We start from the raw sequence: 16,174 nt of genomic DNA on the forward strand, positions 1-16,174 counted from the left end.
GGCGACAGTGCGATAAAACGATGGCGACCATTCGATTTTGCGATAATACGATGACGACAGTGCGACAATAATTAAGTATCAAAGGAATCACAAATCTCTATTTAACCATCGGTAAAAACTAAGAAAATCCTTTCAATTGAAATGTGGTCATCTATTTTCATTCGTTTTACAGCGGTGTACACACATAAATTCCCTATGCAAGCCCCTCAGCTTATGAAATACATGGACATTGTAAAGGACATAGCTCATCGTACGCCTGGCCTCTCTTTTGCTTTTTACGATAATCAATTGCGTAGTTAAGGCACGTGAAACCTCCCCTTTGCCTTGGGATAGACTCCATACAGAGTTCTGGTTAATGGCAGTTACATTTCCATCAAACCATGTATCTCCCCAGCCCTATCGTCCCTCACGCACATGAAAGGCTGGAAATGCAACTCGGTCAAAAAGGTTCCTTGAGAACACCTGTTGTCATTTCAACAAGCTTTCAGGATGTAGATCTCAAAAATGCTCGTTGTCGCATGTCTGTGGGTACTGTCGTGGACCATACATAGCCTACAACTGTGGCCCCTCAATCAAGGACTCCACCTTCAGATACCCCCCCCCCCCTTCCCAAACCACCCCTCAAAACCCAACAGTGAAACACAATCTGGTAACACCCATTAAAATTGATAAATTAGCCCAGTACCTTCAAGGTTATCCACTGGCACAATACATAATACAAGGGTTTACAACTGGTTTCAAATTGGGTTACACCGGTCCTCAAACAAACACAACATGTCCGAATCTAAAATCATGCAGAAACAACCCATCACTCTTTGCTTCCAAATTACAAAAGGAATAAGATGGTTATAGAATTTAAGGTCCTTTCATAGATCGACCCTTACAAAATCTCCGTTTGAGTCCAATCGGTTTAGTCCCTAAAAAAGAACCTGGTCAGTACAGACTAATTCAGAACCTCAGTTATCCTAACGGAAATTCAGTCAACACATATATCGACAGAAATCTGGCATCTGTTAAATATGCATCTTTTGATGATGCTGTAAAAAAGGTTTTACAATTAGGTCGTGGGTCATTACTTGCGAAGACTGACATTGACTCAGCCTTTCGAATAATACCAGTGAATCCAGAAGATTATAATTTGTTAGGTTTTAGAGTTCAGGGAAAATACTATTATGACACTTGTTTAACTATGGGTAGATCATCTGCGCCAGCTATATTTGAGCGTTTTAGCTCGGCCATTCACTTTGCGTGTAACACATTTTTGGGCATTGACCATATGGTACTCTTATTAGATGATTTCCTAATTCTAGGCCCACCAGTTTCACCTATTTGCCAACAAAACTTAACTACATTCCTGTTCTTTTGTGCTGAAGTAGGCATTCCTATTAAAATAGAAAAAAAAATTGAGTCGGCTCGAACTGTTATTACATTCATGGGTTTAAATTGGATACTGACTTAATGGAAGCTAGGCTACCCCAAGAAAAATTAGATAAACTTAGAATCCTCCTTCATTCGGTAAAACGTACTATAACTTTGAAAAATCTACTATCTTTGATTGGTTACCTTAACTTTTGTTGTCAAGTCGTACTTCCAGGCAGGTCGTTGTTTCCTGCGCAGACTCACTGATCTGGCAAAGAAATCTATCAATCCAAACCACTTTATCACCCTCTCTAAAAAATAGGCGTGATATTACAGCATGAAAATAATTCGCTGATTACTTCAATGGTAAAACTTTACTTTCGGATAAAACGCTGAATCGAATCACCTGCGTTACACTTCCATACAGACGCAGCAGGTTCTTTGGGTTATGGGGCTATTTATGCACAGCATTGGTTTTACGGCTCATGGCCACCTTACTTGCAATCAGAGGGAATAGCGTTTAAAGAGTTATTTCCAATTGTCTTGGCCTTAGAAATATGGGATCCCATTTTTCTTCGAAACAAATGCATCATACTTCATACAGACAATTCAGCTGTCAAACATATAATCAATAAACAAACATCGCGTGTCCGAACAGTGATGTCTCTTGTTAGGAGATTGGTACTTTCTTGTATGAAATATAATATTTTGTTTAAATCTGAACACGTCCCAGGGGAAAATAATGTTTTACCGGACTTGCTTTCTCGTCTACAGGTAGCAAAGTTCCTCCAGCTAGCACCCGAAATGGACAGAGAGCCAACACTCATATCGCCGTGGTGTAATGGATATGGTGTCCGCCTAGCGACCGGGAGGTCACGGGTTCGATCCCCACCGTGGAAGCGTTCTTTAGTTCTCCCACAAAGACACCAAGTACTGGTTCTAGGCCCAGGAAACGGACTCGAGAGCATTTATATAAGCCTTAGGCTTTCGATGCAATCGAGCTAAAATAAATAGGTTTAAACGAACACTCATATCGGAAGATCTGATTTCAATCCACTAAATTGTAGTGTGCTCTCATTTCTAAATAAGTCATTAGCACCATCAACTTTTAATTCCTATAAGAATGCATGGAGGCACTATCAGGCATTCCACCAGCTTCATTATAACAACCATATTTTGCTACCAGTCCCAACCGAAAGGCTAGCCCAATTTATTTCATCGTTGAATCTTAAGAATCTTAAAGCTTCATCTATCACATCTATTGTGTCGGGTATAGCCTATGTCCACAATATACGCAATCTCCCAAACCCAGCTGACTCTTTCCTCATTAAAATGCTATTATATGGCCTTCGTAGAGGCATCTGTGTAGATAAACGCTGTCCGTTTAATCTAAATGAACTTCAGCAGGTGCTTTCCTTTTTCCCGGAATTTGCGAAAGTCGCTACTATGTAGTCCTTTACTCAGCTATGATTTTAGTTTATTTTTTCGGTCTGTTTCGTCCAGGCGAAGTTTCACTGTCGAGGACTGGTTTCAACAACGTCTTACGTAAAGAGTTTTTACAGTTAAACCATGATGGGGGTAAAGTATCTTCTGTGACAATCGAAACAAGGGCCTTTAAACATTCCGCAGAACGTGCGGCAAAAATTCCCCTGTGCAGGCAACAACCTCAACTTATGTGTCCTGTTAGAGCTTTAGTAAAGTATCTAAGCAAGTCAACAGGTCATCCATGTCCTCTATTCCACCACTCCGACGGTATTCCAATCACAGCATCAGATTCCGCTCCATTGTAAGGAAATCAGTTAAGGCAGCAAACTTGGATTGCAGCAAGTACACTTTTCACTCACTCAGGATAGGAGACGCCACGCACGCTCATCTTTCAAATATGCTTCACTCTCAAATTCGTCAACTAGGTCGTTGGCGCTCCAACGCGTACATAAATACATAAGAGTTAAACCATTGGCCGTCTAAGGCATTGCTCTTTGATTCCATGAATTCTGCCCAAGACATATGGTGTGCCGATCCTTATACATGAATAGAGTTTCATGGGTGCCATACTGTAACGAAGCGGATGGCATACCAGGGGGGCCTGCGTATATGGGAGCTTACCGCGTATATGGGACGTCGGAATAAAAAAGTTATTGAAGCAAGACCGTCGACAAATTTGTTGTTTAATTTCTTGACCTTCGAGATGTTGGATGTTCGAATATCATTTTCACTCACAATAAACAGTATTTGTACATGTTTGCAGTAACATATTACATAAATCACGATTATTTTATTATCTCGACGCGTTTTTATGTCTATTAATTCATTTAATGCCGAATTATAACGGTTAAACCCCCCTTTTTTGAAACTAAACTTCCTTTTAAACACATTTTGGGACCTGACATCCAAATAATAAACAGCTCTTTCCTATGTTAGAAGATTTTATGCGAAATAACTTTCGTGAATGAATACCGCATTGGTGCGAGTGTTTTGGAAATCATTTTCACTTGAGGAAATCAAGAGCTATCTTGTTTTATTGTTATATTATTATTTTTTATTATTATATGTTTTATCGCGTACTTAACGCTAACATTTAGTGTGTGTGTAAAATATAAGACATTCGACGGTATTATTAACACAGTGTAATTCTTACCTGTTTATTTAAACATATATGGACATACTTATGTTTGAATATGCATCAAACGGAATACTATGCCTACTAAACGGAATACAATGCTTACTATTTCCAGATATCAAGACGCCAGTTATATATGTCGAGGATGCCAAGATTAAAAAAGACGGCGTAACGAAGTGTGTACCGCTTTAGAAAGCGAAAGGTACATGAAAACCCACCAATCAAACAAAAAAGATTACGGAAGTACCACGCCAAACAATCACATGTACGTGCAATTTAATTGTAATGAAAAACAGAAAAGAGTAAAGCCGTTTCGATACTAGTATAAGGTTGCTGTAACCAAATACTGCCATTGTTGCGATTCATGAATACATGAAGCAATTTGGAATACCTGACACCAGCTTAGAAGATGCATATCGGTGGATGTTTTTTAATGAAAACTTAAATATTAATTGTTTATTTAATAAAATGACATTTGACACGTTTTACCATAACGATACTGATACATGGATGTGACTTTGATGTGACACATTTGGACGACCTTCTATTAAACCTGTTCTGCGTTGGCCACTATATTATAATCGCAAATAGTGAATTTGTAGTGGATAGAAAGATTTGTGCAAATGCAATACACGATATGATTTCAGTAGAAGTGATCAATATATACATGTAATTTTTTTCTCTTTTATACATATGTGAATACATATTATTTAAGACTGTTGTATTGAGGGAATAAAGTATTGGTTCACATAGAAAGATTTCGTTTATTTCGTTTGTTCCTAACATTGCCTTCTTATCGTAAGTTAATATGTCAAATGCATAACGAATTCATTCCGACCCAAATCTTTTTTTTTATCATGTATGTAAGTGCTGAATACAATTGAAAATGTATGCAGAGACATCGTTGGAAGAAATGACGTAACACAGATAATGGTTTATTTTCATAAAAAAGTGAGAAACTAGCATGACATATACGGAACAAAACGTGTAATTCAGTAGCACTCATAGCAATTATATGTCAGACTTGTCTATGCAGAAATAATAAAATAAAACAAACAAAAAACACATAATACATCAGCTGTACATTTTTTTGTTTGGTTCGTTCGTTTTATTTGCTGTTTTAGTCCGGCTCTGTTGAAGGACTCTCTCTTGCATATTCTACATTTAAACTCATGCGGTCCATGAATGGGGAATGGTATCCCAGTCCTCCGCTAATGTTAAATTCCTAATTACATAATTTTATACTGCAACGAAAGATGCACTAATTATCGCCCTTTAACCATCGTCATCTGAAAAGACAGTAAAAGAATGGTTAAAGAAAATTTCATATCCGAATAAGGTCGGCACGTCATAAAATACATTTAATTAATTAAAATATTACTGAAAGGGCTGATAAACATTCTATTATCTCGTACATCAGCCATCCCACAACACATCTTCTTGAAAATCGGTGAATTGATTCAGTTGGTCGGCAGGTTTTGTGTACAACATTTTTATAATTCTACAGTAAAATGATTAAGAAAACACTTATATTGCACCACATAAGAAATGCTATAAAACTATAATATTGAAGTACACATATTAACTTTGTTATAGATGGGTAGGTATTTCGTGTCAATCTCTTTCGCATATGAAAGAGCTGTTGGTCATTTTGAAGTCATATAGACATATAGACGCATAACTTAATTTAGATTAAGCAAAATAAAACACTAGGTGTTTGCCAAGTGTGTGTATCAGAGTGTATTTACAGGTCCTACCGGCCTCTTCACGAGGTCTTTGAGGTCCGACCTGCCCCTGTGACCTTTCAGGGGATAAAAGTTACTTTAAGTCAGAGTAGGTCAGATTAACCCCGGTCTCCGGGTGTTTTGCCAATGATTTTTATTTTTAGGAGAGTTCAGTGCACGCTGGCCAATGAGACCTTAATGTGCCCTGTACTGTATTGCTGATGATGATTTTAGGATTAGGTGTAATTTTGTGAACATGAGTAATGTGTATTTGTGTGTTATATAGGTGTGTTCGGTGTATTGGTTTGTTTAGGGGTGTTGTGTAGGTTAGTGTTATGAGTATGTGGGTGTTATATAGGTGTGTTCGGTGTACTGGTTTGTTTGGGGGTGATGTGTGAGTGTTATGTGGTTGTGTTCTGGGTCTTGTGGTGATTATGTATATATGGTTGTGTGTAAATCAGTCGAAGAGGCCGACCAATGAGCAGCACCCTTTTCATTCGGAGCCACCATCGTCCTTTCCCGCCCGCCTGCAAAACATCCAGACCATGCAGATTGGGCTGAATTATATTTACTTTTACGTAGTGTTTGTATTAAAATTAGGTGTGAAGTGATGTAATATGTTATAAGGAGTATTTTAAACTTTTACTTGACGTTATTATTATGTTGTAGTAATTCCGTTTTTGTATGACTGTGTAAGGTTGTTGTGCTCTCCGCCCCAAGAGAGGTGTTAGTGGGGGTTCGAGCGGGATACACGCAACGCCCCGATTCCAGAGTCGTCCCTGTTTTTTTTAAGTGCCCGGTGTATAGCACCGATACACTGCACCCCCTTTTAACGTCACTCGTGGAGGACATGTTAGTACATGGTGTTTGTTATGGTTCAAATATCACTATGCTGCCTTGTGTCATATTTTATTGTGACGTGGGCTCTCACTGTTACTTTTATGAGAGTTGGTTGTATGGTGTTGACAGGGTCAGACTAGTTTTTTGGAAAGATCATGTATTTGATGATAGAAGAGAGGGCCTGACTATGTGTTATTCGACCGAGATGACTAGTTTAATTGTGGGCATAGACAATATCGAGATTTGTCTTTCTTCTTGCTGAGGTGGGGGTCTGCAGCTCTGTGGTGTTGTGGGGGCCAGACTAGTCTTGATGGTGAAACCGGCAGCAAACCTGTGTACTATTGTGATTGGCCGTAGCGCAGCTACTCCTGCGTCGTTATTGGCGTTCTGTGGACGACGCCGGCTACATAGGTACATTAGAGTAATCAAATACAACGGTTAGTGTACTATTGAGATATAGAATGGTGAGCAGATTGGAATAAATACCTTTTCCTTTCTCTTTTTTTTTGTCATCTTGGGTGGGTCGTGTCGGCAGAGTCATAGATAATCTATCCCGTCCGGCACGCTCCAACCAAGATATTTTTATAATATACATATATAAACAATGACAAAAACATGGTAGTATGATACTGTTACGCTATATGCACCTGTAGGGCTTGCACTGTAGATATCTCAAGTAATGAGTAACTTACGTGCTCACTTAGTGAGGCTTCCACTAGTTTGTGGAAGTGAGTTGTCTGTGTGCATTCCCCTGTTACGTTGTCGTCGGTTGCTGCGTGCTGTATGCAGCGGGAAAAAAATAAAAAAGCCAGCACGGGGAGGGGTCTCGCGGAACCCGGATACTGTTATCTCAATTGGTTACTGTTTTTCACGGGGGATTAAATTGCATTTACGGTATGTTGTTAAGTCGTGGTTATTAACGAGGCAGGTGACCGATACATTTCAGATAGCGTGCCCTTCCGGCATTTTATGAAGGAGTATGATGTTGTTGTTTTACTGAGTTTTAGCATGATCGCCTGTTCCCGTCCGTGGCGTCCCCGCCACAGGCCATAGACCAAGGGGTCAGCATGGCACTCGCCTTGGTGCCCAGTCGGCCATGTCCTGAGGTGAGGTAACTATCGGTCGGTTGTCATATCATTGCTATATACGAGCCGTGATGATACCGTAAGGCTCCATCCGAGCGGGGCTCGGGCGAATGGACGCACGACACACGTCTGAGAGACCGTATTCCTTGGCCCGCTCGGCGGCACTCATTATGCCTATAATCCACAGATCGGGAACGGCGGACTGGTAACGTGTAATAATTTTATATGTATGTGGTTGTTAGCTTAGGTGCCTGAGTGGATATTTAGCCTGATTTCTTTTTTGAGTTTGTCTAAAATTTTGTTGATACTTTTCAATATATTAAAGCGGGTATATACGATTTAGTCAAATATTTATGAATTTATATAAACTGTGTAAAAAACTTTTTATATATATATTTCAATATAAATTAAAATAAAAGTTAAGAAGAATATGTGTCGAAAAATGCGAAATAAGCCAGATATTTAATTCTGAAATTTAAAACGGCTGTACAGCCGAATTCGCCAGCATGTTTACCATACATGTACGATGTGCATCTAAACTTAGTTTAACGGTTTATTTGAAATTCTGCAACGATATCTATTCATACGACACACGAACACTATCTCCGATCCTAATACAAAGACGAATGCTTCGGTTATTGTAGGAAAATATGTACGTCACTATCGGCTCGGGGCGATAATTTGTCTTTGCTGCATTTTATGAAATTCGGCTTTAATGTATAATTTTCTTTCCTATTTTGTGTTATTGTAACATATTTTATCAATATATTACAATTAAACACATATAAAAAAATCGTATATACCCGCTTTAAGTACGTATTTGGAGAACGAGTGGCACGGGCACGCGCTTTATTATCCCAAATGCACTGAACGCGTTTTGTTTGTATACGTATTTAGATATTCTGATAGACTATAAGGGGGTAATTTAGCCGAGTAGGACGCGAGATTTTATGGGATCAATGCACTTAACGCGTTTTGTCTATTATGCGCATTTTTGATATTCTGATCTATTGGTTCAAAAATATCTGTACATTTCTATTCAAAAAGCGTTAGAAACGCAGTACTCGATAAACTTAATGGACAATGTCTTGCCTAAAGCTGTTAGAAAGCGGCGTTTTCATTGGTTGACAGTATCTAAAAGCATGGCTCTGATTGGTTATCTCTTTCACGTCCGCGCAAACGCAAGTAGGTCAATCCGTTTTGAGATGTAAAATTCACACAAAGAACGACCTTGACATGGCGGCTGCCCCTGCACGGACGTGAAAGAGATAACCAATCATATTGTATGGTGTCTGCTCTTTTGCACTTTTAAAATGCAAACAAAGCAGAATTTCATAAGGAGATGTATGAAACAAGAAGGAATAATTACATCCATTAATACTTGAATCTATTTAAATTTATTATGATTGGTATATTTAATTGAACTACTATGTAGAATACCCGGGAAACCGGGGTAAATTTGACCTACTTTGGCTCTAAATTAATCTTTCTCCCCTGAAAGGTCACAGGGGCAGGTCGGGCTACTATAACCTCGTGAAGAGGCCAGTAGGACCTGTAAATAAACTCTGAAATACACATACACGCGTGTCTAGTCTCAGTCGGGCTACCGTAACCTCGTGAAGAGGCCAGTAGGACCTGTAAATAAACTCTGAAACACACACGCGTGTCTAGTCTTTCCCTTGCAACACCATTAAAACACCTGACAATATCCAATAGCACAACAGAGAGAGCCCATGTGAATTTACACCAAGACACAGGGCAGTAGAGTAATATCTGCACTAATCTATGTTTATGTACTAACCAGTCCTCCGCGAGGGAAGTTAAACGGGGGTGCAGTGTATCGGTGCTGTACACCGGGCACTTAAAAGAACCAGGGGCGCCTCTGGAATCGGGGAGCCCTCTGTATCCCGCTCGAACCCCCACTAACACCTCTTTGGGCGGAGAGCACAAAAACCACACACAAACTATAAGGAATAAACATTAATGCCAATAAGGATAATGCTAATCTAGAGATACTAGGAATACTGCAAAAAGCATTTCGATAAAAGGCAAACCACTACATAATCCATAAAAAAAGATCTAGACACATTAAGGTCTCATTGGCCATCGTGCTGTGATGTATAATATGACCTAATTTTCTCCCCTGAAGGGTCACAGGGGCAGGTCGATACATCTGTAGTCGCGAAGACGCTGGACGACCTGTAAATAAATCTCAAACACACACACGCGTGTACATATATATACATGCAATAACACCCGTTTTCTCGATGCCCTCTCACCCTAGCGAAGCATTAGAGCCTTATTGACCAGTTATATGTGGCGTTCCCCGTACAATCTCGCTATAAGAATATGTAAAGCGTACGATTTAAGCGCAAGTGTATTTATATTTTATTGTGGTATCGCGTGTCTCGCAAAAATTTGAAGACATGTTGTCTAACTATAGAGACGATCTTGTTCGGATGCATTAGTAGTAGACCGCTATCGATGGTTACTCTTGTATTGTTGGTATTCGCCGAGATTCATAAGAGTCAAATATATACGAGAAGCAAGAGCGTAATCGTGCGCAGCGAGACGTGCTCATATAGAATTGAACCTCTTATGGCTTTCTTTCGAAATAATTTCATGTCTCCGAACTAATATGCAATGCGCCCGTGTTTTTTAATATGCGGATTAATGCTCCGTTTTAGATCCATAACTAATGAACGCCTCAATATTTTCAAAAATTTACACCGGATTACTGTTCACCGACATTTCTTCATACAGATTTGATATAAATATTATGGAGCTCAACAAAAAAATACATTAAGCCCGGTTTTCACGGCACACGCGCTGGACATACACCTTTAAAAACGCTATACAAATTCCAGAACTTGTGCACTTAATAGATTGTAAACAATGACGGTTGAAATCCGTACGTGGGAATTTTTCTGGTAACCAAGAGCGACGTCAACGTTCATGAAGCATTTCATTCATAAATGTATAAATGCGTCGGGTGTCAAAACCAGCATCACCGGATGTAAAATCTATTTTTGAGCTGCATATTATCCGCTGCTGTGTGCACCCGCCAATTAGTTTAAAATGGATTCCGAACCGGTTAGTAGTTAACATAACATCAGAACATATTACTCTTTCAAAAAGGGCGCTATGCTGCTAAATAGTACATGTATATTGCAAAAAAGTGAAGCTCCCCACGTATAATGTCGCAGTTTATAACAATACAAGTTATTTTTCATCTTTTGTAATGTAGCTTGAGGTTTTGTATCTTTGAAATATATGAAAGAGGTTTACATTTAAAAAGAGGAAACGTTCTTTAAAACATTCACATCAATGGTAAATTCATTCACGACAGAAAGTTTGTATATTTGGAAGTCATGTTCCAAAATGTGCTTCACAGGAAGTCAGTTCCAAAAAGAGGGGTTAATCCAATAGTTTTGGGCAATAAATTACTAGTAGTTATAAGAGATAAAACGGCGTCGGGAAAATGAAATAATCATGGTTTTAGTAATATTTTACCGTACACGTGCATCAATACTGTGTATTAATAGAGAACATGATATTTGCACATCCCATTTCTCGAACGTCACGTTAGGAGACAACAGATTTGTGAACGGTTTTCCTTCAATAACTTTTTTATCCTCACGTCTACGATCTTGAAACAAAAAAAAAACGAGGGAAGCACAAACACCGGAGAGCCGAAAGGGCGTATTCATTCAATAGAGATATAAGTATAAACTGGCTTACCGGGTGAAAATACCCGCTACTCCTTCACGAAAAACACTAAAACGATGCCATCTTTGAAGTTTTGCAACAACTTTCTCACTTTAACGCGGTAAGCTCCCATATACGCAGGACCCCCCTGGCATACTGTAAATTCATATGCTGTTTTGTTCATTTTCCTGGACAAAAGCCCCACTGTGATTAAGCAGGGGTCTACTTTTGTTCCAACAGGATTTTCACATGCTGTTTTGTTTATGCCCTTGAAGTACAAAAGCCCCACTGTGATTTAGCAGGGGTCTATTTTTGTTCTTGCAGGAATTTCATATATGCTGTTTATGTTCAAGCCCTTGTTGGACAAAAGCCCCACTGTGATTAAGCAGGGGCCTACTTTTGTTCCAACAGGAGTTTTCATATGCTGTTTTTGTTTATGCCCTTTTTGTACAAAAGCCCCACTTTGATTACGCAGGGGTCTATTTTTGTTCCTGCAGAAATTCCACATATGCTGTTTATGTTCAAGACCTTGTTGGACAAAAGCCCCACTTTGATTAGGCAGGGGCCTACTTTTGTTCCAACATTTTCGTTCCCGTGTATACCTGGAAGTTGGCAGGTACATGTAAGTTACATTTTGACACGCATTCTAATACACGACCCCATTTTTTCACACCTTTCCTGTTTCCAGCTAGAACGCCCGTATCTTTTTAAGGAAAAGGTTTCGTTTTTGTGAAGCCCAATATGGATTGGCAGGTAATTAAGTCACATATTGACACGCATCCAATACACGGCCGCACTTTCAGCAGCTAGAGATTAGGCATATTTGGTTTATCTACTTTCGTAAAGTTTTGTAATTTAATTGGCTTATGTTAAAACATCATTTATATTAAGTCGTGTTATAACACTGAATATAAGATAAACCACTCAAATGTTTTGTCGGATATACGTGAATGCATCCCAAAGGTGGGTATTAAAAAGTGAATCCCTAACGAACACAAATTTGTGTTTGATCTTCGTTCTAGAAAATGTTTCAAATGCGATGCGTCTATCGACTACTTCATTGTAATTGGACTTTTATGCCCCCCCCCCCTCGCTTATGTTTTTGAGCAATAAATAAAACACTCCTATACATCGAGCAACTGAAAGAGAGGGTTATGGTTAGGGTTATGCATTTAAATAATCGATTAAACGTGTACGTCTCTCGAGTAAATCAAGCACGGTCGGAGCGCATGGTCAATGGTGGATGCTGATTTTGCAGACAAGTTAGGTCATAAGGCAATAAAGATGGTATCGATAAAGGCGCATGGCGGTTTTTGCCTTTGGAAAGGGCAGAGTTGCGCTCCAAGAGGGCGGCATGGCGCAGCGCCACGCAAAAAGGGCCTGGGAAAGACACAGTGTAAAGTGTCATCCCAGAGTATCCTTGTAAAGTCCACATGGCTAATCAGTGACGAAACTTTCCCATTAACCGAATTTTTCCTTTAAAGATACTTTTCTAAACGAAAATTCTAGTAAAGTGTAGTCCCTGATTAGCCTGTGTGAACTGTTGTGTCGGGCACCAGTCGCTTGCGATGAGGGAACTGGCCGCAGCAAGCATGATTGGTGGAAGTTAGCCGAGGCACGAGAAAAGAGTTCCTGAAGATCGTTGCGCGGGACGAGAATCTCGCTCTCTTCTTGCTGGACCACAAAGGTTGTGTTCGAGTGCGCTAAGAGAAATTCACTTTTCAACGTAACGTAAATATTATAGTTTTAAGTTGTTTTCCTGATAGTCTACCAGTACGAGTACCCCAGACCAAAAACTTACCTAGAGAGACACTATTGGTAGTACGGGGGGGGGGGGGGGGGGTTAGTGTCGACTTGTGTTTTTAGGTTGTGTCTTTTGACTTTTGATTGACCACGTGTTTATAAAATTGAAAAAATAGGGGATTGAACCATGCTGCATTGAAACCACGCTGTATCGTAACCATTTGTCAAATTTTATAGTAACGTTATTTCTGCTATTATTATTATTGTACGATGCTGACCGGTAATCTTGCACAGTTAAGGGTCAATTGGTTGAAAAACATGTTCTTTTATAAATTGGCAACATATCGTGTAAGTACCTGTTATCGAACAGCACCTATTATCGGACGTTTTGTTTTGGCTCTTTATGCACATGCACAAAAGTGCTCATGACGTCACATTGATAAACAAATGGTCGCACATGAAGTAGCAACAACAAACTAATTTTTTATTTTAATGAAATGGTAGAGTGTTATATATTTTTGGAAAGCTCTCGTCAATACAAGTTCAGATCTGTTTATTTTTTTGAAATCCGGCTATGTATAAAGGAGTTATGGCCCTTTTAATTTTTTGAAAATCTGGAATTATCTGCCCTTTTTCCGCTGAATATATATATAAATTTTTTTTTTAGGATATAGGGTTGTAATATATCTCTGGAAAGATCTCAATGAGACGAACACAGAACTGCTTTCATTTCTGAATTTAGACAATATATGAAGGAGTGACAGCTCTTTTAATGTTTTTGAAAATATGAAATGCGTCCATTTTCTAGATTAATTTTTTTAATGCGAAATAGGGTTCTAATAAATCATAAGAAAAATCTCATTGAGACAAATAAAGATATATATATTTTGTATAGATATTTAAATATGCATGATGGAGTTATAGAACAGAAAGATTATACACCCCCCCCCCCCCTCCTCTTATGGGATACCGAAGGGTCGAAACTTTTTTGTCTGATGCAGCAGAACTTAAAGTTTTGACCCCTTCGTAAACAATAAGAACTTAAGCACAGTGAACAAACGAGTATAATTTTAATAATAGCATGGCATGGTGCACATTGAATTGTTAAGCATTGCAATACAGTGTGCAGTAAATCAAAAATATCGAAAGCATGTGCTTTTATTTGCAAGACTTGGTATCGTGATTTTGTTTATCCACTGTATCATAGTACAAAGCACTGCCACATTTTTGTAAGCCATAGCAATCACTTGCGGATTATCATGTTGCATATTAAATGGCTGCTGAGAATTTGATTGCATTGAACCACTTTCTTCAGATGATGATTTTGGAACGGGAAAAGTGTATGTAGTCTTATGAAAATCATCCAAATTGTTAGCACCTTTTACTCGGTGTTTATCTTTAATTAGCCTACGATGTTTTTTTATAAGACGATCCACTTGTACAAAGATAACTTTTCTTTCAATCTTTGTTTGACACAAACTCATAAGTTGGTCTACCGCCTTGTTTATTCCAATTTCTTCAACTTTTTGAATAACACTCAAATTATTTGTGATTTCCATGTGAGCCATAATGATTAATGATGCTGAATATATCTGAAATTGCAAGAAAAAATATATTTGTATATGCATACTTACATAAATACTGGCTGGCCCTCGCTTCGCTTTCCCCCGACAAATTTAAATTGAAACTAAGGTGTACAATTATGATCTGGAACAAAAAATAAAGAAAACAAAACTAAAACTAACAAAAAATAAAATAAATTAGAATAAAAAATAAATAAATAAAATAAAATAAAGAAAGAGAAAAAAGTTAGTCAAATATCTCCGCCTGTGTATCAATATCCTCAGATACACAGCCGTCGGACATGATGTCAATATCATATTCGAGTTCAGCGTCTGGAGGCAGTGTCTCGTCCGATTCGCACTCTGATGCTATGGTCTTGGTCGAACCAGACACTGACCCAAACACTGACTCGTCCGATCTGGTATCATCACTGGCTGATCCACCATATTCAGAGAGCATATACATATTGTACCAATGTGGATCTTGAGCCTGGGGCACTGATTCAAGGGCCCACCCAGACTCTGAATCAGGTTCAGGCATCAAGGAGGAAAATAAATCAGCATCAAATGAAATCTGCAACGGAATATCTGTAAGGAAACGAAATAAAAGACCCAAACAAGCATCATGAAAAATCAAAGAAGGTGTGGGAAATAAATGAAAATGATAATTGTAACCAAAATATGACAAATAAGGTTCAGGATAATAAAACTCAGGATCATTATTGCGTAAATAAACATAAAGTAAACTGTTGGGGGTCACTACAGTTCTTGCCATTATGCCAAAATATTTCTCGAACTTGTGTGCAAGTTTAAGTCTGAAGTAAAGTTTGATATGCATGCTGTCATTTCTGGTATACAGTACATGATTGTCATACAACATATAAAATCCCATATAGATATAACATTTATATATTACTCATCAACTGGACATAAGTGAATTAATCCATCACAAAAATTAAATTCATGATCATATTCATCATTTCATGCAAAACATTTATAGTTTATACATGTACTGTATACCAGAAATGACAGCTTGAATATCAAACTATATCTTGCACAAGTTCGTCATAACTGCATAAGAACACACATTGATTGAAAAATGTATTTTAAGTTACCCATTTTATCCCATTTAATTCAAAAACATCAGAAACTGTAGCAAGACCAATCGTTGTTTGTTTACATCCGAAAATAGAACGTCCGAATTTATCCGTAGTTCATGCAGAAGTCGACTTCCGGTTTTTCGCTCCAATTCACTAGTTTTTTTTAATGCCTATGCGCGGGCATGCGACAAGGTAATATGGCGCGATATTTTGAAATCTAAACTTAAAAATAATCAAAGTTTGCATATGAGCATGAAGCACCTGCGTGCTTGCTACAGTTTCTGAATAAATTGATGTTTTTTGCACCCCGACAACTTGTTTTGGGTTAAAAAGCAGGGAAGGTTAGCGGGTGATAAACAAAAAATTACAAGGGGGTCAAACAATCGATTCACTTCGACGCCATTAACTTCCAGACACCCAGAATGCATCTTTT

General features: G+C 38.5%; 1 protein-coding gene across 2 annotated transcripts in view; it reads left to right on the forward strand.

Annotated features, from left to right (window-relative positions):
* Positions 1-12,983: 12,983 nt before the first annotated feature.
* The window catches only part of LOC127832629 (uncharacterized), a 62,878-nt gene continuing 59,687 nt past the window's right edge, over positions 12,984-16,174 (forward strand). The window contains exon 1 of one of the 2 annotated variants that reach the window (XR_008027001.1): positions 12,984-13,023. The gene's annotated coding sequence lies outside the window, so the exon portion shown is untranslated. Of the gene's footprint in view, positions 13,063-16,174 lie in introns of both variants that reach the window. The other variant, XR_008027002.1, reaches the window with a different exon arrangement.

This window comes from Dreissena polymorpha, chromosome 5, assembly GCF_020536995.1.
Source record: "Dreissena polymorpha isolate Duluth1 chromosome 5, UMN_Dpol_1.0, whole genome shotgun sequence".
NCBI classification, from domain to species: domain Eukaryota; kingdom Metazoa; phylum Mollusca; class Bivalvia; order Myida; family Dreissenidae; genus Dreissena; species Dreissena polymorpha.